At 54.4% G+C, this 23,000-nt stretch overlaps 1 protein-coding gene across 7 annotated transcripts in view; it reads right to left on the reverse strand.

The window, feature by feature from the left end:
* Prkag2 (protein kinase AMP-activated non-catalytic subunit gamma 2) overlaps positions 1–23,000 on the reverse strand; it is a 215,025-nt gene that overhangs the window by 77,684 nt on the left and 114,341 nt on the right. The window lies entirely within an intron of this gene.

Genomic DNA, 23,000 nt, shown 5'->3' on the forward strand with positions numbered 1-23,000 from the left:
GAGACACCAGAGCCGTTAGCAGTGCTGCTGCCGGAGGAGGGCAGAGCAGCGCCCTCTGCTCCAAGTACCAAGCCCTCCCAAACCAAAGAGCCGGATGATTACATTTCTGAACGTTGGGAAAAAGCTTAAACAAACTTAAAATTGTGCCTGCCATTCATCCTGGGCTGTCCGGGCATCATCGGGAGACAGGCCGCTCATGTCCCCTTCCCCACACTCTACCTCGCACAGGGTGTGCTCAGGAGACCAGGGTTATTGTTGTCGAGGATGATATGACAGTATGACAAAGGAAAGAAGAGGCAGGGGTCAGGCTCCCCTGCCCACATCAAGGTACATCTCATCAACATCTGCTGGGGGGCAGGGCAGTCAAGATCAGGGGAGATTTGGAGCAGGGGTGGGGCTGGAGAGGGGGCTTGGAAAGTGAAGAGGACTTAGATGGACCAGGAAAGGAAGGAGACCAGAGGAAAGAAAGAACTGCAAGGGAGTCCGGCCGTGTGGTGACACACACACCTGTAACCTCAGCTCCTCAGGAGACGGACATTGGGAGGATCATAGTTCCTGGCCAGATCAGGCAAGAAGAAAAAGTTCACAAGACTCCACGTTAATGGAAAAAGCTGAGTGTGGGGGTGCTGCCTGTCACCCCGGCTACTGAGGGAAGTGTAACGCGGGATCGTAGGCCAGGTGCGGGCCCTGTGGAAGAAGCAAGACCTTTCTCAAGATAACCAGTGCAAACAGAACGTCTAGGGGCCTGGCTTAAATTGGTAGAGCACATGGGAAATCCTGAGTTAAACCCCAGTACCGCCAAACCAAAACCATAACAACTGCAGGGAGACCGAGGCCATGGATTTACAGGAGTATAATTGTCCTCTCCACTTCCCAGGGCCCTGCATTCCAGGAGCCTGTTCCAGCAGGCAACTCTCACCCTACCCCCCTGTACTCCGGAAAGATACAAGGAAGGTTCCTGGGAAGGTTACCTTTTTTAGAGATAGGGTTTTGGCAGGTGAAAACAAGGTTTTGCTGGATCAGCATGGACCCTCAGACTATAATACCCTAAGTGTCATGGTAAGAGAGAAGGACAGACAGATGACAGACAGACAGACAGACAGACACACAGGTCTATGTGATGGCAGAGGCAGAGACAAGTTAATTTTTGAGTTAATTGAAGATAGGAGTCTCACAGACTTTTCTGTGAGACAGGCTGGCTTTGAACCAGGATTCTCAGATCTCAGCTTTCCGTGTAGCTAAGTTTATCGGCGTGAGCCACAGAGCCCAGCTTCCCACTCCTCTTCCGCACAGCCAGGTGCATGGGAACCCCAGGATATCAGTGGAGACTTTTGCCCTAGGGTGTTCTCAGAGGAGGAAGGCTGGGAACAGAGGGGCATATGTGGAGTACAGACTGCAGAAAGCCAAGACCAGTGGGCAACACCAGGAAGCGGGACCCGCTGAGGGACCCACGGCCCGCAGGCTTCACAGGCAGCAAAGCTCCGCCTAGGCCTTGATTTTGGACTTGTGTCCCCTGGAACATGAGAAAGTGAACTTCCGTTGTATAAAAACAGCCTGTTGTATGGCAAGCTAGGGAGACGCATACAATACAGTCACCCATTGCTGACCTGCTTTCCAAGGGAATCTGGACTTGGGCCCTATTTTATCATTAAGTGCATCCAGTTGGAGAATAAAAGTTGAAGTATATAAGTCAACTCACAGATGTCAGCAGCCACAGCCCAGGAACTGTCATTTGTTCTTTGTGACTTAGACAGGATGGATCAGTCACTGAGCCCTGAGTCAGGGTCTCTGCCACAGTCCGCACTGGGTCCATGCATGCCCCTCTGCTCCCAGCCCCGTTCTGAGAACACCCTAGGTTAGGGTCTCCACCTATGTGCTAAATACTTAGGAGACCTAGGCCTGAAGAACCTGGTACAAAGACAGCCCAGGCAGAAAAGTCTACAATATTCTTATTTCCAATTAACTAGCAAAAAGCCAGATGTAGCCGTGTGGCTCAAATGGTAGAGCCCTGAACTAAAAAGCCAAGTGGATCATGAGGTCCAGTACCAGCACAAAAAAACAGACAAACAAGAAAAGTGGGAAGGGTCCGCTACGGGGCTGGTGAGGTGGGTGGGCCACCGAGAAGGAGCCTGGCTCGGTAGGCTTTTGTGGCCCAGGCTCCCAGCTGGGAGACCTCAACTATTCCCATGATGCCCTCAGGTCATGAGGAAGGAGCTGCAGGCCAAGTGAGGGGTGTGGCCAAGGCTGAGGGGGTGTGGCCAAGACTGAGGGGTGTGGCCAAGGCTGAGGGGTGTGGCCAAGGCTGAGGGGGTGTGGCCAAGGCTGAGGGGTGTGGCCAAGGCTGAGGGGGTGTGGCAAGGCCTTCAGAGGGCTCTGCTGGGTGGGGCAGGGAGCCTTTTGTGCAGCTTTCTTTGTAGAGCTTTTGGCGGTGCCATCTTGCAGGGTTCCCATAGGGACCGTCCTCAGCAGGGCACTGTTCATGTGGCCAGACAGTGGGAAACGTCCCATCCATCCTCCCAACTCTCTCCTTCACAGGCCACAGAGTCCTTTCCTGGCATCCCTGGCAGCGTGCCCAGCCTCCCCCCCCCCATGGTGTGTGTGTGTGTGTGTGTGTGTGTGTGTGTCATGGGCTGGGTTAGATCAGGAGAGGTTAAAACCTGTACCTCAGCACAACTCAGCTGTAGCAGACCCTCCCTACTCTTCCCCTGCCATCCCCCTCCTCCCCAGCCCTACCTCAGTGTGGGCTCACATCCTAATGGCCTGTGGCAGCATCTTAAGCAAGCCCCTCTGAGGTCCCCAGAGGAAGGGGCTGGCCCCAGGGACTCCTGACTCCTCACCCCATGACGGCTGTCCTCAGCAGGGCAAGGCTGACACCTCCTGCTGGGACCTCACTCGGACCAGCTCCGAGTCTCTGGCCCGAACCGCACCTGCATGGCCCTGTCAGGCCCAGAGGAAATGTGTGCCTCTGTGGAATCACTCTGGTGTCACCTATCAACACTTCAGACACCCATGAGCATTTCTAGAACTTTTTCCCACAGACACATTTGTACCCTTACTGTGCATTTGAGCTGTGCATTACTGTGAAAGCAGAACACAGAGACCCAGAGGTTCACTGGCAGAAGGGGTTCATGAGGACATCCCTGTGAGCCGGGCTGGGGACTCACGCTGGTAATCCCAGCTACTTGAGGGGCAGCAATGGGGGTTGGAAGCCAGACCAAGACGAAAAAAAGTTTGAAAGACCATTGGCTGCCAACCATTGGTTTGATCTTTCGGCTTGGTCGTGGTGCATGCCTGTCATGCTAGCAAGGTGGGAAAGCACAAGTAGGAACATCACAATCCAGTTCAGCCCAGGCATAATGTGAGACTGTCTCAAAATAACCAGTAAGAACCCGCAGAACACCTTCCCAGCTGAGTGTAAGACCCTGAGTTCAAATTCTAGTATTGAAAAAAAAAATCCCCAAACCCCCTTCGTTGTGGTGGCCTGACACCGTGTAAGAACAGAACTGTCATGTGAGATAGAGGGCTAAGCAGAAAGTGCACGGCTACCTGCATAGTGTGATGCCATTGGTATTTCAGAAGAAGGGAAAAGGTTTTATAGATGCAGTGTTCAACCCTAAGGCAACAAAACCTTAGGAAATCTGGATGCCTACAGATCAGCATGCTGGCTGGTCCTGGAGAATGTGGGGGGGGGGAGAGAGAGGGGGTTCAAGCTTGGTGAATTGTCCAAATCCCAACCTCCAGTCTGGTTGGGGAAAAAGACACAAGAACACAACTGAAACTGAGCTGGACAAGGCCATGAAAGAAGCACTGAGTGCAAAATGCGAGTGGTATGGAACAGGAGGTGCTCAGGGAAGAGTGGGTGCTGGTGGAAGAGGGGGAGGAGGCCCCAAATGCACCCAGAGCTGAGCCTCCAATCCAGAAAGCAACAAGACCCTGCCCCACGCAGGTGAGGTTCCTAAGTGCCCAGACAGGACCAGGCAGTGACCACAGTAACCCAAGAAGTCTTGGCCAAGGGACTGGCGGGTCAGCCTATTTGGTTTCTTCCAGGAAGATGCCTCACCCCGTCCCCTGCTCTGCTTCAAGCTTCTATCGCCTGGAGAATGAACAATGCCTTTGATTCTCCCCGGCCATGGCCAGGCCCAGTGAATAGGCCCAGTGAGTGCCCAGATCCTGCCCCTGGCAGCCACGAAGAACACCAAGCAAGTGGCTCCAGACAGCAGGGAGCCATGAGCTGGTGACTTCACAGGGCCTGGCTAGCTGAGCTGGCCGAGCTGTGCTGGAGAGAAGGGGGAGCAGAAAAGAGGAGGGAGGTGCTGCTGGGTAGGAGCGGGCAATGGCCATGCACAGGTCTGGATTTCAGAAGCCTCAAGCTCTGAGCCTGGTTTGTACTACTAACTAGCTACGGACCCTGGAGCAAAGGTGCCCTGTGCCTCAGTACCAAAAAGGTGGTGGGGCACATGGCTGTGCAGGCGCTCAGTCTCCACCGCAAGAACAAAGTGGCTGGAGACACCATGGCGCCTGCCTTTTCATGCTGGAAGTCTGAAATGACAAGGAAGGAGCGAGGGCTTCATTTGCCATCTCCAAGAGGTCCAGAGAACAGCATTTTTCCAGTTCACACAGGACAGGGGACATTTATATGCTTTTTCCAAGTCAGGGCCTGGGTGCTGTCCTGAGCTTTTTTGTCCAAGGCTAGCATTCTACTGCTTGAGCCACTGCTCCATTGCCTGCTTTTTGGTGATAAGTTGAAGAGTCATAGACATTCCTGGCTTTGATACGAGTAGCTAGGATTACAGGCATGAGCCTCTGGCGCCTGGCCCATTTATATGCTTTTTAAACCACTAAGTATTCATCCCAGGAATGAGGGGCTGGTGTTGCCAGTCTGGGAGCTAATGATGACGGCGACTAAGGGGTCAGGGAGGGTGATGACCAAAGTGCCACAGAAGCAGAGTGACCCGAAGCCCTGCGGAGAGGAAGGGGAGAGGGCTACGACGAGGGATAAGCTGCCGGGTGTACAGGGATCACCCGTGGTGGCAGGAAGCAGGCACAAGGGAGGTGTGGCTGAGCACCAACCACGGAATACGTGCTTGCGTGGACGTCCTCTCTCCAGGGCCACATTCTCTAGTTTTCTGTTTGTTTCCCAGCTGTCCTTCTAGCTTGGTCAACCTCCACTTCTCCTTGCACTGCCCTTCACCCCTGTAGTGTCTGCCCTCTTTGCCACCCAGAGCCCTAGGCACTGTCCTTAGGTGCCACAGCTGCTTGGCTCCCTACCTCTCCTGCAGCTTCTGGTTGGAGATAGGCAGGACAATTATGTGGCTTACTGCCTTCTACCCACCACCCTGCTCTGGCCTTCTGAAATATTTCTTTCCCATGATTCCTCAGGCCTGAGCAGCTGTGGGCTCCTGCCATTGCTTGTTTAAGCTTTGCCCTCCTTTCCCGATTGGTCCTAGAATCCTGCCCTTCCTCTCTGAGAAATTTCTTGAGAGGCCCGGCCCACCTGTTTCCCACTCCAACAGGCGGCACCTGCAGCCTCCCTCCCCCCCCCCCCCCCCCCGCTCAGCTGGGCGCAGAGCAACAATCTGAGCCCCACAACCCCACGCCCGGGCATGCCCTTCGGCCCACTGCGGGACCTCGGGTGAGTTCTTCCGGCTCCGCATCTCGGATGGTGATTTGAACATAGGAGCTGCCACGGGCTTTCGGTGGCAATGAAGAGGCAGGAAGGGACGTACCTCAGAACACGAGGGAACACTGTGGTCCCCAGGGGGAGAGAAGGGGAAGGGCTTTGCGGGTCAGGAGGTAGCTGAAGTGCAGCTTGAAGCCCACCTCTGGCCAACTCCAGACCTGTGGTGCCAGTTCTGGTGCCGAGGGGTGAGAAACAGAAATCTCTTTTCTCCGGCAGGTTGCGGGGAGGGGGGGTGGGGGGGTGGGGTCCAAGCTCAGGCTGAAGCTGTTGCCCAGTCTCCTCTAGCCAGGGTCATCCAAGATGCAATATGGGAACCCTTAGGGGGCCCTGGGACAGGTGCTGGTTATCACTTATAAACTGATGGTTTAGATCATTGGAAAAGCTGCAAATTACAAATGCTTGGCCCAAAACCCACACACTAGCTCATGCAACAGCTTGCTCTAGGGTAACTATTGCCTATCATTGACATTCTGGCTGCATGAATTACTTGTGCACTGCTGTGACAAAATATCTGACAGAAACAGCTTGAGAAATTATTTCAGTCCTTGGTCCCATGGATTCTGGGCTTCTAGTGAGACAAACCTTCCTGGCAGCTGGCGCATGAGAAGGAAGAGGCTGTCTACCTCATGGCAGACAGGAAGCAGACAAGAAGGAATACAGGAAGGGGCGGGGACAAGATAAGAGTCTTCAAGGACACATTCCTAGTTGCCTATTTTCTCCAACTAGACTCCTCCTCCTACCTTTCACCACTTACCAATAATGCCATCAGATTAGGAATCCATCGAGGATTAATCCAGTCACTAGGTCAGAGCCTCATCATCTAATCTCTGCAAACAACTTTCTCAGATACAGCCAGAGGCATGCTTTACTAATCTCCTAGATATTTCTTAATCCAATCAGGCTGATGGTCAAGATTAAGCTCCACACTAGCCAAGGACATTGACTGTCTCTACTGTCCATTGCCAGGTGTCCCATGTGAGGTCAGACATCCTCTTGACTGGGACTTTAATCATTTTCCTTTCTTTCCTTCCACATATGAGTTGCTAGCTCACTCTTCAAGGGTGGAGGTATGGTATAATAACCTGAGTTCAAAGCCCAGCACTGTCAAAGACAACAAAACAAAACAAACCCCCAAACCATTGCTTCTCCATCACTTGGTCTGGCAAGATGAATTCCAGAATTCCATGTCCCAGTCATCCGCCACGTTGTAAGAGCTACAGACTGCAACTCTGGGAGAAGGCCAGACTTCCCAGATTACAGGTCCGAGCCACCAGTGCCTAGCCCGCACTGAGGCCTGACTCGAAGGTCATGCACGCTCACTTGACTTTTTCTGCTCATATCTGGCATTCTACCACTCGAGCCATGCCTCTAGTTTCAGCTTTCTGCTAGTTAATTGGAGATAAGGGTCCCTCGGACTTGTCTGCACAGGTTGGCTCTGAACCTTGATCCTCAGAGTTCAGCTCCTGAACTGCTAGTTTGGGTTTTTTTTGCTAGTACTGCAGTCTGTACTCGGGACCTAATGCTTGCCAAGCCAGAACTCTACCATGTGAGCCATACCACAGCCCATATATGTGTATGCATATATTATTCAGAATAAAACAGAGGGGCTGTATTTATTTTATACTTTTTGCAATATCTTTAATATGTTGCTCAATAGAAGACACTAGATGTGTGTGTGTGTGTGTGCGTGTGTGTGTGTGTGAGTGTGAGAGAGAGAGAGAGAGAGAGAGAGAGAGAGAGAGAGAGACGGCACTGACACTTGAAGTGAAGGCCTCAAGCACTTGTTTGTTTTTTTCACTTACAGCTTACGCTCTACTACTTGAGCCACACCTCCACTTTTGGCTTTGGGCTGTGTAAGTAAGACGTAAGTCCCTTGGATTTGTCTGCTCAGGCTGGCTTCGGGCACGAATTCTCACATCTCAGCCTCTACCTGCACCCAGCAACACTGGATTCGTCTATCTGCTTTTGCATTCAAGTTGGCCAGTATTTGGCTTGGGTTGAAATGCATATATATATATATATATCAAGCCTCATGCAGTTGAAAAGGGGAACCACCAGATTCTCTGAGCGAGTCTTGGGCTGCGGAGGATCCTTGGATCTCTCAGGATGGATGGTCTATCTTGATGACAGCCACCTTTTCCACCTCAGTGGCCCTCACAAGGAGGAGATCAAGAAGAGAAATACAGGCCACTTCCAGCATTATTTTCCTTTCCCTTAACCACATCCTGACACGCCAAGGGTGTACGAAGGCTTGCGTTTGGGTCTCTTGGGCCACATGGACAATTGTAAGCGTAATTACTATCCATTGCTTGATCACACTCCCTGGAGTGTTTGCAGTTCAAGGCACAACAAAAGGTGATCACAACAGAATTCTTAGCATGGTTCAGAGAAAGGAAGGTTTCCACCCCTTCCAAGCCCTGACTGGCAAGAATAAAACTCTTGTAGAGGGAAACCACAGACCTAAATGCCGGCTGCCCTGGCTGCCTCATGGTGAACAGCTTTTCACAGAACACTTTCCGGGCAGCAGGAGCACGTGAGCGGCTGGCACGGCCTAGGAAGCGCTGCTCAGAAGGACTCCCCCGCTACGCCCCCAATCTATGAAGGCTCGCAGGACCACGGGGATATCGGAGTCCAGGAGGTCTCATGTCAGACACACTCACTGGTTTTGCATGAACATCTCTGCGCTCTGGGGCCCGTGGTGGGTACCGCCCGTCAGTGCCTCAGAAACTTGGTAGTCTGCCCAAGACCGTCCTCAGGGAGTTTGGCACCAAGACTCCCAGGGGACTGTCGAGTCTTCGTCCCTGACTGGCCTCAATAAGAGAATCCCCAGGGGCCTGCCTGACGTCAAACTAGAATAGCAAGAAACAGACCCTCCCCATGGATGGGGGTTCCTGGGATGACCTCCACAGAAATCCTAAGCAGGGAGGAGCTGCTGACGCATGAGCATCACCTCACTCCTTTCTCTCCTAGGAATGTGTGACCTTTATCCATGTTCAGAGTTGAGATCAAAAGCAGAGGCCCGCTGGGTGCCAGTGGCTCACACCTGCCATCCCAGTTCCACGGGAAGCTGATCAGGACGATCACAGCTCCAGGCCAACCTGTGCAAACGTCTTCAGGGCTCCCACTTGCTAGAAGAAGCTGGTGTGGTGGTGCCCATCTCTCATTCCAGGTACCACGGGAAACCCAGAATAGGTGGATCGAGGTCCAACTGAGTGCCCAAACAGGAAGCAAGACCCTATGTCAAAAATAACTTACACAAGCCGGGCGCTGGCGGCTCACGCCTATCATCCTAGCTACTCAGGAGGCTGAGATCTGAGGATCACGATTCAAATCCAGCCCAGGCAGGAAAAGTCCCTGAGACTTTTACCTCCAATAAACCACCAGAAAACCGGAAGTGGTGCTGTGGCTTAAGTGGTAGAGTATTAGCCTTGAGCTGACGAGCTGAGGGACAGTGCCCAGGCCCAGAGTTCAAGCCCCATGACCAACAACATCAAAAAAATAACTAACATAAGAAAGGGCTGACTGCCTGCCCAGCAGTTCAATTCTTAGTACCATCAAAAAAATTCTAAAAACTAAGACAGGGAGCTGGGAATGTGGCTTAGTGGTAGAGTGTTTACTTAGTATGCATGAAACCCTGGGTTCGATTCCTCAGTGCCATATCAACAGAAAGAGCCTGGAGTTTAAGCATAAGACTGGCACAATTAACACACACACACACACACACACACACACACACACGAATAGCAGGGAAAGGAGGAGAAAGAAACCTTCTCTAAAATTAGTTATCCATCACAGAGACTCTATTGTTTCTCCCTCTGAGTCACTTTGCTCTCACTTTGTTTTATGCTTCCAAGTACCCTAACGGCAGCATTGTTTCATGATGCAAGCATTGTATGCTTTGCTTGCACTCAGCCTTTGCTGACATTTCCTGTTGCCAGGAGACCTAGTGACCAGTGGAACGCAAGACTGGGCAGGCAGGCCTGCACCGTGCCGCTAGGGCCGCGATGACATCAACTACCTGTTTGTTGACTAAATATTGCCATGGATCTGGCCAACCTTGTGCTACGTCTTCTGAAACTTTCCTCTAACTGGTCATCCACTGAGCTGCAGAACAAGGGCATTGCATTAGAAGATGCTGAGAGAAGGCAGGTGGGGCAAACATATTAAACCTTGGTAGGGTGTCCCACTTAATTTATATTAAGGCATCACGGCATTGTGTGTGTGTGTTGGTGGGGGGTCCTGGGGCTTGATCTCAGGGCTTCGATGCTGTCCTTAGCTATTTCACTCAAGACTGGTGTTCTACTTCTTGAACCACACCTCCAATTCTGGCTTTTTGCTGGTTAGTTGGGGATAAGAGTCTCGCAGATTTCCCCACCCAGGCTGGCTTCAAACAGTGATCCTCAAATCTCAGCCTCCAGAGTAGCCAGGAATGTAGGCATGAGTTATGGGTGTCCAGCTGGCATGATTGCATTTTAATAACAAAGTAATTGTATGCCTTTCTCCCAGTCACCTTGGAGACGTCTGTCTATATTGGGGCCTGTGTGTATCCATTGGTTATACACTGTAGCCGCTGTAGCTCCGTTCTCTCCAGTCAGAGGCCAGGGTGCCCTGCTCAGGGCTGAGGTCAGAGACACTGAAGGTTCAGCTCCTGTGCCCATGCATGGCTAGCCAGGAGACCTGGTCCGAGGCCACAGGGCACACCCCTAGCCCCACCAGCCTGGTGGAGGGTGTGGCGCAGGCGTACTTGGCAGGGAGGCAGCTGGACTGGGGCCAGGCTTGTACCCCAGGCACTCCGTGGTGGTCAGGGGTGGTGCTGAGCCAGCTGAGCAGTGGCTGAGTCTTACCGGGAATTTCAGGAGGCCACGGGCTCCCCTTGTGTGCCCAGCCCACGGCCTGCCTGGTGCCCCCTGGATGTCAGATGCCGCTAGATCCTGCCGGCCCTTAGGCAGGCTTGATGTTGAGGTCTGAGCTTTGAGGGCTTCTTGGTCCTTCAATCTCTTGGGACTTAAACTTGGCTTGGGGGGCAGTGTCCTAGTCATGGATGTCCGTGGTCTGGCTCAGGCCAGGCTGGTGACAGATCTTTTCAGAGTTCCTGAATTTTCTCCATTGACCTTTGGGAATTGTCTTCCATTCCCCATGGGAAGGTTTAGCTCAAAACCTTTGTGTCTCATACAATGCAGCCCGACAGACCAAGCAGGGAGAGCCAGAGGCGCGGCGATGGTGGGGCTGCAGGAGCCTATAGTTCCCATCCCCAGCTGGGCTGAAGGACCATGAAGCTCTGCAGATCTGCGTTCCAGGTTCTGGAGTCCTGGATTGGACCTGGGAATGGGGGTGGGGTGGGGAGGCGTATGTTCGAGTATGCTAAGGTTCTCCGGGTGGTTTAAATGCTTACTTGAGGTCTGGAACAATTCCTCTCTTCTCCCCTTCTTATTGTGCAGATAAGCAACATCTGAGATTTCTGGGTCCCCGTCTTCATGGTGCTCTGTCCCAGGGCCTCAGCCTTCTTCTCAAAGCTCCCATTTGCCAGAGAGCCAAATCTCTCTTCTCCTGACTTCCCAGTCCCCATGTTGGTCTCCGACGGTGCTTGCTCTTCCTGCAGCCAAGTGTGGCCCGTGGATACGCTGCCTGCAGCAACCTCGTCCCCGGACACCAGAGTTCAAGTGGTCCCAGCCAGCCCTCGTGCGTTGGCTACTCCTCCGCTGGCCGCGTGGAGACTCGCCTTGAAGTGCTACAAAGCCGCTACCTCTCCCTGCGGAGTCCCCCGCAGCCTGCCCCAGCCTCCACACCACCGCCCGCCACTGCCATCTCTGCCCCAGTGCCCTGGCCGTGGTTTCGAGCTTACTCTCATGTGGTAGGGTTGGGGGCTGTGAGGTCGGTTACAGACGCTTTGACAGTGTTACAGTCTTTTGTACTAGAACTATCCCAAAGTACCTTGAGAAACAGCTAAAGGGTCTTGGAGTGGAAGCAACATGGTGAGCCAGAGGAGAAAACATTCTCACCATGAACACAACCCGGCTTCCTGCGGGGTGCTTCCTCGGGTGGAGGTCCTCAGCCGGCGCAGCCCTGCTTGGTGCTGAGATTGGGAGCAGGAAGGGGCCAAGCTCTGAGATTTCCTGGGCTTTTCTTGTTGAGGTTCTCAGTCTCCTCGTAGGAACTCAGAAAAAAAAAATTGGCCCTGTACCCCCCGTAGCATTCTGTCCCTAGTTGTTCAGCAGCACAGTGGCTTTTGCTATGTCCTATGTGGAAGCAGAAGAGTGAGGCCAGGCGGAAATGTAGGTGTGTGTGGGGGGGGATCCCTGCCAGGGCCGGCTGGGGGTCAGGGTGGGCAAGCGACTCCGCCCTGGGTGGGCCGCCCTGGCCGGCAGAAGATCCATCTTCTCTTCGAGCTCCCCTGGAAGGGGGAGATCCGCCATGAAGCTTCGCTGGGGCAGAGGAAACAACACATGCGCATTCAGAGACTAGTTTGCAACTGGGTGTGGGGGGGGGGACCCACAAGTGGCTTTGTGAGGGAGATTCTAGAACAGGCCTTTTCCTGTATAAAATTCACCAATGAAGTGACATCCCAGGACCCATCCTCTGCGGAGTCGCCAATGTGCCCGTGTCCTTTGGTCCTGTGTTGAATGTGACCAGCACAAATAGTTGAGACTAGAGAGAGCCGCTGGCGGTGACGAGAGGGGGCGACCTCCTGGGCTGGTCAGCCTCACCCCAGAGTCCTTCCGGCTCAGTATGGGGGAAGGCTGGGAATGAGCCAGGGACGGCTTTCAGCCATTGTCCCCTGCATGTGTCTGAGTCTTTCCAGGTGAGTGGCGATCTAGGGGAACAGGCACACACGCCTGGGTGGGCATGACGGGGTCCTCACCCCACTGCCCTCAGTTTCCCTAGAAGGCCTCACTCAGCCGGGCGGGGAAGACAAGGCTAGGGGCCAGGGGCGCGCCTCCTGAGCGTCCTGCCAGTCCCCCTGCGGCTCACGCTCCAGGGCAGCCAGGCCCCACTAGGGAGCTGGCTCCGCTGCCCGCCGTGGCCCCGGCAGGCTCTCCTGGGCGCTGGTGACTGCACACATCATCTGGCTCGCGGGGCGCCAGGCCGGGAAGGCGTCCAGCTGTCACCTCTGCCCGCAGCGTGTGTCTATGGCTCTGTCCCAGGCCATCGGCTGTCCACAGTCACACTGGGAGGAAAGGGGGGGTGAGGCACACTGTCACCCCCCCCAGGACAACCACCAACGGGAGGGCTCATTTCACAAGGACAACGACGGCAGGAGTGGGAAAGTCCCTGTCCCCTTCCGTATCTCCTGGACCCACGGCCTTAATGGGCTGGCCGCCGCTCCTCCAGATTGCTGTCGCCTGGAAGTACTGTCACCCTCTGCAGCCAGCAAAGGGAGTGGCCACCAGAAGCTTCCATGGGGGGAGGGGCAGGCCTCCAGCTCTGGTTTCCTCTCTGGTGCTCGCGTCCTGGGTTTCTAGAAGTGGGGGAAGTAGGTATTTTGTTGTTGGTGGCAGGGCCATTGCTGGCCAGATTCTTCTTTGCAAGGCTTTTGCTCCTCTTGGCCATCTGTGTTTGCACACTCCAACACTGTGAAGTGATAGCATGTCTGGTGTTTCCTGAGTTATCTTTCTTCCTCCAGTTAGCAGAACCTTATCACCTAGGGCTTGTCCCCAAGCCTTCCGCATGGCACAGTGCCTGGCACGCAGCCCCTGTTCAGCAAATGCTGGTGGTGGTCACCACACGCCGTGTTCAGCAACATCACTAATGTTACCAACAGGCTGGACCCACGAGGAATAAACTGGAGGCGTTCAAAATTTAAAACTTCCGCTGCCCAAGAGATACCGTTATGAAAAGGAGCCAGTGCCTCATGCCTGTAATCCTTCCTGCTCAGGAGGCTGAGATCTGAGGATCATGATTTGAAGCCAGTCCAGGCAGTGAGATGCTGATCTCCAGTGAGCCACCAAAAAGCCAGAAGCAGAGCTGTGGCTCAAGTGGTAGAGTTGAGCAAAAAAGCAAAGGGAGGGTGCTTGGGCAGTGAGCTCAAGCCCTAGAACCACACAAAACAGAAATGGCAAGGAGAAAATATTTGAAAATTACACACAGGACAAAAACCTTGTATCCAAAATATCTAAAGAGCTGTTTAATCATGTATGAAAATAGATTAGGAAGCCTATTAAAATAGTTTGAAAAGGGGGAAGGTTGGACAGGAAAGAGTAATGTCATGGTGGTGGCCAAAGTACATTATGTGCGTGGAGAAATCTCACAGCGACATCTCAACACAATAAATAGATGCTAATAAAAAAGGTTACTATTTAACCTTAAAAAAAAAAAAAGAAAGACAAGCACGAGCAGGAAAGGCAGCTTAGCTCCCGGAGGAAAGAAGATCTAGGGATGAGAAAGTGAGCAACGAACAGCTGTCCCACGCCATGAATCATTGAAGACATGCAACTTAAAACCACAGTATTGTGAGCCACGCACCTGAGCACCAAGCTCTGGCGAGAATCTGAACAACAGATCTCTGGTGGGAATACAAAATAGTTGGGTCACTTTGGAAGGGCCAAAGAAGGTTCTAGGCATGTAAACATTCACGTATGTCACAACCCCACAAGGCCACACAGGGCGGGGGTGCAAGCCTGCCTTCCCACGCACCCTGAATGCCACGCCCCGGCCCTCGTCATGGCTGCCCCTTGCTGGGGACCTCACAGGGCTCCTTACATCGTGACACCCCCATAATAAAGAGAGATGTGTGCAAAACACGGGGATCCCGAGTGCATGGCTTTCTCCAGGTGGAGGAAGCCAGATCTCACAGCGACAGCCCACGCCTCTCACTTTCACAACATTCTGCAAAAAGCAGAACTGGAGGAGACAGACGAGGGGGCTGGTGTCTGTGGAGGGGGGGCATGCGGGAACTCTGGGCGTGATGGCGCTGTCTCGTGCATTGATGGTGCTGGGGGTTCTACACCTGTCTGCGTTGATCAGAACTCTCAGAAGTGCCACTGGAAAGTGGACTCTATGTCCAGTGCTCCTCAGCCAGCCCAGTTCTCAGGGAGAGGGTGACTGCCTGCCTTGCAAGTGGTCTTGCATTTTTGTTTTTTTTTTTTAAAGAGGGAAAGTGCTCTGCTCAAGCTGGGGGCTTCTCTCTGCAGTGGGGACCCGCGGGGACCCCAAGCTGCTTCTGTAGGAGACGCCTCTGCACTTCTGTAGATGCCCATTCCAGCCCAGACTCCATAACGACGGTAGCTGGGGAGTTCAACCCTCACGGGAGAGCGATCAGAGCCACCACTGAGGGTGTGTGTGTGTGTGTGTGTGTGTGTGTGTGTGTGTGTGTGTGTGTGTGTGTGTGTGTGTGTGTGTGTGTGTGTGTGTGTGTGTGTGTGTGTGTGTGTGTGTGTGTGTGTGTGTGTGTGTGTGTGTGTGGTCTGTGTTTATGTCTGTGTTTCTGTGTGTGATGTGTAAGTCTGTGTGTGCATTTCTCTGTGTCTATCTCTGTGTGTGGGGGGGGTCTGTGTTTATGTCTGTGTTTCTGGGTTTCTGTGTGTGTGGTGTGTGAGTCTGTGTGCATTTCTCTGTGTCTACATCCATGTGTGTGTGTGGTGTGAGTGTGTGGTGTCTCTGTGTGTAATGAGGTATGTGGGGTGTGTGTTTCTCTGTGAGTATGTGTGTCTCTGTGTGATGAGTGTGTGTGTGGCATGTGTGTATGTTTCTGTGTGTGTGTGTGTGTGTGTATGGGGTGGATGCATGCCTGGGTGTGAAGTTTAGGGTGTGAGGCCTGGGTGCTGTCACTCGGCCCCTTGGTCTCCTGAGAACAGGCCGCTCTGCCCACCCCGCCTGGTGACTATTAGTGGAGGGGGTGGGGAGAGCTCAGGTCTAGTCTGGGGGTCCTTCCTTCCCTGAAGTGGAGGCTGGGCCAGTGGGAGGTGCAGGCTGCCCCTTGGCTTCGTGCCAGGCTCCTGAGCTTCATCTGCAGTGTCCTCGGATCTGCCATGCACAGTGCTCCAAGGACAGTGCTCTCCTTCAAGCTGTCTGGCTGTGAGGGCGGCCCCGGGCTGCGGAGGGAGGGGCAGGCTCTCTTCTCCAGGGCTCTGGACAGAGGCTGGGAAAGCCCAGCCCTGTCCCACTGCCCAGGTCAGGCCCTGGTGCGGTGGAGGTCGGGGGTGTTAAGGGCCTTAGCCACCCTGCCGGGGACCCCCGGGGGGCTCGGAGGAGTGGAATCCACATCGTTTGCTCCTTGATGCCGGGGGCTCATTTCACTTAGCACCGTATCTTCAAGGCTTTGCCTAGTGTAACGGGTGTTAGAATTCTTTTTCCTTTTCAGGCCGCCTAATATTCCACAGAACACACACACACACACACACACACACACACACACACACACACACACACACACACACACACACACACACACACACACACACACACACACACACACACACACACACACACACACACACAGCGCTTTCTTAAAGGTCTTGCTGGCCAGGTGCCGGTGGCTCACACCTGTAATCCTGGCTACCCAGGAGGCTGAGATCTGAGGATCGTGGTTCAAAGCCAGCCTAGGCAGGAAAAGTCCATGAGACTCATCTCCAAGTAACCATCAGAAAACCAGAAGTGGCACTGTGGCTCAAGTGGTAGAGTGCTCGCCTTGAGCTGAAGAGCTGAGGGACAGCGCCCAGGCCCAGAGTTCAAGCCCCACGATCACCACCACCACCAAAAACCCAAAACCAAAAAAAAAAAAAAACCAACCAAGGTCTTGCTGGCTTCGCCACTGTGAGGCTATGGCTTGGTCCCTCCTAAGCGATGCCAACTCTTTTTTCTTGCGGTCATGTGCCAAGGACCCAGGGCAGGAAACAAGCTGGAGCTGCCACAGAGCGTTTGGTCTTAGCCTGTGCCAGCACTGCCCCTGACCTTCAGGGTGCTGGTCACAGGGCGTAGGGCACAGGGCACAGGGCACAGGACGCGTCAGAAGGGCTGAGGGGAGACCTGGGGTGGGAGGGGGGGGCAGTTGGCAGACATTTTTTTCTTCTGCACAGCCAAGGTTCCGAAGTGCTATCTGGGAAGCCCTGCCGAGGGTAATGTGACATTTACATGACACCTGGTGACATGCGGGGGGGAGGGGGGGGAGCCCGGGCCCAGAGCCCAGTCTGATGACTTTGTGTTGTGTCAATTCTGGTCAACTGTTCTCTCGGGTGTGACCACAAACTCCAAGCTCAAGCCGCCGTGGGGACGCTTCCACATTCCTTTCTGGTTCCTTCCAGAGGCCAGCCATGGGGTGGAACCCGAGGCGGCCGGCCCGCTGCCGCCGTGCCAGGACGTGTTGGCAGCAGACAGGCCCTCACTCGCAATATTCTGCCAGCTACAAACTCGCGCTCCATCGCTGAGCCAGAGGCTCACCTACCCCCAAGCCTCAGTCTGACCAGCCGGGAAGTGGACGAGTCTAATCTGAACCGAAGGACGGGACCCCACACCTGGTGGGAGCGTAGCTCGGCCCCAGAACGTGGGTGACGGTGGCAGCCACATCACAGGCCAAGCAGAAGCTGTACGGCGAGAGGCGCCAGCCTTGTTCTCAGCCCAGGCCCTGGCATCCCTGGCCTGCAGGCAGGCAGACCCTGGGCGCCTTCTCCAGGCTAACACTGCAAGAGCAATCCTGGGGTCTCCCAGGTGGAGGAAGCCGCCATCCTGCGAGTCACAGGACGCCAGCTCTTCAGTGACTGACGCTCACTGATGTGGGGCCCAACACTGTCTACTTGGGTTGCGTAAGTCTCCAAGGCCCAGGGGTTATCCTCACCCCAGAGCCTCCTCCCGGAGCCTCCGCGAGCCTGGCAGCCTCTGTTCTAGCTCAACCACTTTCTCCCCCGCCTTCTTTTTTAGTACCAGTCTTGGAGCTTTGCATTCTGGCTTGACTTTCTTGCCCTAGGTCTGGCACTCTACTACTTGAGCCACGCTTCCAGTCTGGCCTTTTGCTAGTTATTAGAGATAGATTCTTTAGGACTTTTCTGTCTGGACTGGCTTCAAACCACAATCCTTCCACTCTTAGCTTTCTAAGTAGCTAGGATTACAGGCATGAGCCACGATGCCAGGCCTCCTCCCATTCCCTTAACATGCACAGCATGACTCTGACACGAGGCATCAGAGCCTTGCTGAGCACCACCACGCAGCAGCCTAGGCGAGGGGCAGGCAGGCTTTTGGGGTGTTTTCATAACACCACAATTGGTTCTGGTTGGCCTCTTCCTTCCCGTCCCCAGCTGATTTCAGCACTGCGTGGCTGGTCCTGGCTGGGGCCTCTGGACCACAGCGGCTCTGAATACAAATGCTGAGTGATCTCAATTCTCCCTCCCTAGCCACACCCGCGCTCTTCAAAAAGCAGCCACGGGCCGTGTGTGGCTGTTTAGATTGGGTTTTTTGGGGGTCGGTTGTGGGTCTAGAACTCTGGGTCTAGGCGCTGTCCCTCAGCTCTTCAGCTCAAGGCCAGTGTTCTACCACTTGAGCCACAGCGCCACTTCTGGTTTTCTGGTGGCTTACTGGAGATAAGAGTCTCATGGACTTTCCTGCCCGGGCTGGCTTTGAACCATGATCCTCAGATCACAGCTTCCTAAGTAGCTAGGATGACAAGCGTGAGCCTCTGGGGCCCAGCTAGCTATTTAGATTGAACACAAAATAGAAACCAATGAAACAAAAAACCTTCAAACCAACCATCCACACCACTGCAGACAAGACGGCGTGGAGACAGGTCACACCGCATCACTACACCAATGCAGCGTCGGTACAGGGAATCCTGGACGCAGACCCCCGGGGGAGGGGGCCGTACAAAGCGGGCGTGAGCCAGCTGCTGTATGCCAAGGAGGAGCAGAGGCTGCTGGGAGCGGTCACCGGGGCAGGCCCAGCCTCCGCAGGAACTGACCTGAGGCTTTGATCCCAGGCCCCTGGTCCCAGCGCCGGCCTTGGGGTGAGGACAGCGCTGCTGTTTCCCTCCACCCTGTCCGGGCGCTTTGCCACGGCGGCCCTAGGCACGCACACAGCTGCCACGCGGCGCAGCATCCCATTGGATGGCTCCCAGGGTGCCTTGGTGAGAAAGCAAACAGCTGGATTTGCGCAGAAGGCTGCTGTGTCCGTCTAAGCTCACGTCACCTAGTCTTTATATCCTTTATATAGAGACTTTCAAAAGAGCATGGGGCTGGGCACCATGGCTCCTGCCTGCAATCCCAGCTGCCCAGGAGGCTGAGATTGGAGGATTGTGGGACAGGAAAGTCCATGATACTTGTATCTCCAATGAACCAGCAAAAAAGAGCTAGAAGTGGAGCTGTGGCTGGGGTAGAGCCAACCAGCCTGAGCCAATCCAGTGAAGCAAGAGCATGAGGCTCTGAGTTCAAGCTCCAGGGACCAGAGGCTGCCTACACTCACATACACGCCCACACACGCATGCGCGTGCACACACAGCACTGGGACCTTGTCAAAGAGAAACCAAAAGGCACTTAGAGATGCTTCTCCATGGCACTGGACAGTCGAGTTGGACACAGAGGCCCACGTGTGCATGGGTGTTGATGGGAGGTAGGCCGGGGTTGGGGCCACACGAAACCTGAGAACCTCATCTGCAGAGCCTCTTGCCCCCCCCCCCCCCGTCCCCAGTCTTCCATCTGCTCATCTTCCTTGTGTTTTATGCATGCTGGCCTCGTCCTTCTGCTGGCATGGTGTCAGGCCTCTGCCAAGTCCACGCTGCGCACAGGTCCCTGAGGCTGTGAGGTCTAACACTCACTTTATAATTCACCCCAACAGGTCCCATTCCCTGGGGAAGGATCCCAAGGGAGGGCGCTCTGCAGAGGAAGGCCGGTCAGCGGCTGCATCATATCACATCAGAGGCCCTTAGGGTAGCAGAGTTGGGATGGTTCTTTTTTTTTTTTTTTTTTTTTTAATCTTGGTGCCAATCCCAGGGCTTGAACTCAGGGCCTGGGCATTTTGTTGTTGTTGTTCGTTTTCCTCAAGGCTAGTGCCTTACCCCTTGAGACACGTCTTCACTACCAGGTTTTCAGTGGTTAACTGGAGATGAATCAGACATAACTGCCCAAGCTGGTTTTGAACTTCGATCCTCAGATCGAAGGATGACAGGTGTGAACCACAGTGTTTTGATGAAAGGAGTGGGGGACGATGGAAGGAGAGGACCTGAGCTCAGTGGGCTACAGACCCTGGGTGCCTAAAACCAGGAGTTATCCCCAGAGAATGTGAATAAAGCAAAAACAAACACCCAAATTAGCCTGAATAAGGGCACCGTTTCGATTCCGGAGATCCTTGGGCAGCAGGGCTCCTGCCACCTCTCCGGGGACCCCTCCTGCTGTGCGGACCAACTCCCTAACAGCACCTCACCTGCGCCTCCCTTCCCACCCCCGTCGCCTCCTGTGGCTGAGACGCCTCCTCTGTCTTCTGAGAAGGGAAGAACGGCAAGGTGGACGCCTGCCATCACGCATGATGCTCGTGAAGAGACGGAAGCGGCTCCGAGCAAGAACATCTGCTTTCAGAACCCCCCTGGCTGCTTCCTGGGGGGCATGCAATGGATCTCACCAGCCGGCCAACGAACGGGTGTCACCTACAACTCCCACTCCACCCCGCGCCTCACCCCTCCCGGTGTCTTCTGCTCCTAGCTCTGGCCGCAGGACTGGCAGGCTGCCCGCTCCCCTCTGCGGCTAAAGGGAGCCCAGCACACTCTCCCTGCCTACACGCACGGAAACGCACACATCCTCCGGTACAGACTGTGAGTGGACGCACGGACAGATCTAAGCAAGAGACTGGCTGCCTTCAGGTTCTCTGCGGCCACTCCCTGGGGCCAAGATCATCACCCGAAAGATTCCAACACATGAGCTTTGCCTTCTTTCCAGTCCCCCCCCCCCCTTTTGGAGTAGGGAAGGGAGGGAGACACTGTGGTTTAAACTCAAGGCCTGTATATCCTAGGCAAACACACTCCTGATGAAATACACCTCCAGGTCTGTTTTCCATTGGCTGTGTTTTAGGGAGGTCTTACTTCCATCCCAAGGCATGCCTGGATTGTGATCCGGCTATTGTAAGGCTTCCTGTCATTGCTGGGATGACAGGTGTGTACTCCCACACTCAACATCTTTCTATTCTGCTCAGGCTGGCTTCAAACTGCGATCCTCACATATGTGGCCATCAAATATCCATTATACAAATTCAGCACTGTGCCAGGCACAGTGGTTCATGCCTACAATCCCAGCTACTCAGGAGGTTAAGATCGGAGGATCTCAATCCAAAGCCAGCCAGGGAAACAAAATCCGTGAATGATCTCCAATTCATCAGCAAAAAAAAAGCTGAACATGGAGCTCTGTCTGACTCAAGTGGTAGAGTTACAACCTTGATTGAAAAAGCTAGGGCTCAATGTCTCGGCCCTGAGTTCAAGAAGCCTCAGTACTGGCACAAGAAAGGGAAAGAAAAAAGAAGTTAACCATGGTGGATTGATTATTTCCACTGCCAGAAAAGCAATGGGCAGTTTCTGCTTTCAGCTTGCTTTTATTTGACGTATTTATTCTGCCCCAAAGACACCGCAGGTGGGAGGGGCCTAAGTAGGCATGCGTAGGACCCGTGCAGTGTGCTGATTGGTCTACACGTACCCGCTCGGCAGGCCTTTACCACCCTCCTTGAGCTCAGGATGTCCAGGCTGGGGACTGGAAGTGGGCATTGCCCAGGCAAGGGACGTCAGTCATCAGCGGCCTGGGTTTTGAATCCAAGTGTTTCAACAATGCGGAAGCCTATGCTTTAGTGGTGAGATGATGACCCCGACCCGCGGCCACCAGCCCTGCTGTCGCAGCCTTGGCAACAGGAAACACGCTGTGGTGTGTCCGTGCAACCCCATCCTAGCTGACCTGGTGTCTCGGTCACGGGCAGCGTTCTGAGGAAATGCGAGGGTGAGCGATCGGGCCAAACCGAGAGCCATGCAGCGCAGGCAGAGCACAGGCGCCAGCGTCGGAGGCGCAGGTGTTCGAGTGTCTGCTGAGAGGCTTTGAGAACCCCTCCGATCCTACCACAGCTGGCTGGGGCCGGGGGCACCCCGTGCAGCCTACTGATAAGAGAAAGAAAGCCTAATTCCTTCCGAGCCACACCAAGAAAACACGGGGTGATCATGTTTGTTCCTTTGCTCAGTCGGGTTGTCTCACATACTCAAACATACACACACACATACACACACGGATGGAAGTCAACTCTGCCAGGAAATGTGGCTGGAAAGACCTAAGTCCTAGATAGCACTAGTCAGGCAGGTTGAACATACAGCCTCATCTCTCTAGAAACATCTGTCCACCTGTCACACAAGGCAGGGCTTGGGGACAGGACAGTGGCAGGGCTGGATGTCTTCCTCCTGAGTAGTGAGGATTACAGGTGCGAGCCACTGGCACCCAGTTTCTTTCTTTCTTTTTTTGGGGGGGGTCAGTCGTAGGGCTTGAACTCGGCCTGGGCATTGTCCCTCAGCTCTTCAGCTCAAGGCGAGTGCTCTACCACTTGAGCCATAGCACCACTTCTGGTTTTTGAGTGGTTTATTGGAATAATAGTCTCACAGGGACTTTTCTACTTGGGCTGGCTTTGACCTGCGATCCTCAGGTGTTGGCCTCCTGAGTAGCTGGGATGGCAGGCGTGAGCCTCCGGGGCCCCGCTAGTTTTTAAATTTTTATTAATATGGGACATGGCTATGTTCAGCCGAAGCCACAGGCGGCTGTCGGGGAAACCCAGACTTTTTAGGAAGACACGAGAGAGCACCTGCTCGTCCGCGCTCCGCTCCCACATCCAGGACTCGAATTCCTTTGTCCTCCCCGTCAGGTGTCCAGGTTCTCGGGTCCCCACAGGAGGAAGCGCCATGGGGAGATTGTGCTGCGGTGCTCGCCCCAGTGGCACACATCCACGAAGTGTCCTGCCGGGGCTGGCCTCCAGGGGCTGGCCTCCACGGGGGCCTCCGTGGCCAGCATTGATGCAGGACTGCTCCATTTGACCTTCTTACCCCCTGGACCTCCCAAGCTCAGTGGGACCCCCGGGGCCGGGGGGGGGAGGTCTCCTGCTTTCCAGGGTAAAGGGGAAGTGAGCTACGCGGGCTGTGCAGGACCCTGCCACACATGCCTTCGCGTGAAAGGCCTGCTAGCAGCCACCAACACTTGAGTGTGACGTGCCAGAGGCCGCGGGCGGGTGACAGCGCTGCCATCCCAGCCTCCTCCCAGGCGGGACATCTGGCTCAGAGTCCAGGGTCACAGCCCCGCCCCTTCCTGCCTTCACCCGGAGCCCTGAGGGAGGAATCTGCTCCGCGACCTCTTCGAGGGGGCTGTGGTCTCGCCCACCTTCTCTAGAAGCCAGAGGC

Source organism: Dipodomys merriami, unplaced genomic scaffold, assembly GCF_024711535.1.
Source record: "Dipodomys merriami isolate MVZ:Mamm:240054 unplaced genomic scaffold, mDipMer1.0.p SCAF_5, whole genome shotgun sequence".
In the NCBI taxonomy this organism is placed as follows: domain Eukaryota; kingdom Metazoa; phylum Chordata; class Mammalia; order Rodentia; family Heteromyidae; genus Dipodomys; species Dipodomys merriami.